Genomic DNA, 1,305 nt, shown 5'->3' with positions numbered 1-1,305 from the left:
AATATTATAAAAAGGAATGAAGTTCTGATACACGTGACAACCTGGATGAACCCAAAAAATATCATGTTGAATAAAATAAGCCAAAGACAAAAGGACAAATATTTTATGAACTCACTGATATGAAATAATTAGAATAAGCTAACTCTCTGAGTCAGAATCTAGAATGCAGGTAATAGATCATTAGTGCTAACAATGTCAAGAAGACCCCAATTCTGCTCAAACTCTTCCAAAAACCTGAAGAGGAGGGAGCAGTACCTAACTCATTCTATAAGGTCAACATCACCTTCATACCAAAGCCAGATAAAGATATCCCAAGAAAGGAAAATTACAGACCAATTTTCCTTATGATTATACATGCAAAAATCCTCAACAACATGTTAATAAATCAAATCGAACAGCACATTAATACAATTATACATCCTGACCAAGTGGGTTGATTGTAACGTTTTGGTAATAAATAGTGGTGATAGTAGCACAACGTTGTGAATGTAATTAACAGCACTGAATTATAAATGTGAATGTGGCTAAAAGGCGAATTTTTAGATTGTATATATTTTACTAGAATAAAAATTTTTAAAAACAAACAAGCATGGAGAATACAGTGAGCCCTATTGTAAATAATGGACTATAGTTAACACTATAATTATTAAAACATTCTTTAATGAATTATAACAAATATACCACACTAATTCAAGGTGTTAATCATGAGGTCTCTATATTTAATGTACAACTTTTCTGTAAACCTACAACTTCTCCAATTAAAGGGAAGAGTGAAAAAACAACAGATGTGCACCCTGCATGGTTCTTATTTTATTATTTTTTATGCCATTGAATTTTTGTTTGTTTGCTGCTAACATAATAAATCATAACAATTCATAAAGTACTTTTCTGAAAGGTACCACTTATTCTCAGGCTATTATGATCAAATTACAAGAAGTATAAGAAGCCCAAGAAGTACTTGACACATAACACACCTTTCAGGCAATAGATGCTGCAGTTACAAACATTGGCATTGCCAAACTCTGAATGTCTCCTAACATCTATGTTCCCCTAAGAGGTTACTCACGGGCTCAGCCACTTTGTACCTGAGGAACAGTTCGTTAGGCAAGTGTATCAGGCAAAAGTGCTTTCAGGAGCGTGGGTTCAATACTGAGATTCACATTAGAGTCTTGTTCTGCCCTTTCCTCCTTTCTTCCCTGTCATAACTTGGGTGAGGTTAACTGTGGGAGGTCTTGAGACTATTTGAAAATAGGTCAGTAGGCAAGAGCTAGATCAGAACCAAGTACCAGAGGGAGAGGGGACTTG

This window comes from Tamandua tetradactyla, chromosome 6, assembly GCF_023851605.1.
Source record: "Tamandua tetradactyla isolate mTamTet1 chromosome 6, mTamTet1.pri, whole genome shotgun sequence".
Lineage (NCBI taxonomy): Eukaryota > Metazoa > Chordata > Mammalia > Pilosa > Myrmecophagidae > Tamandua > Tamandua tetradactyla.
Note: the sequence above shows the minus strand (reverse complement) of the source record.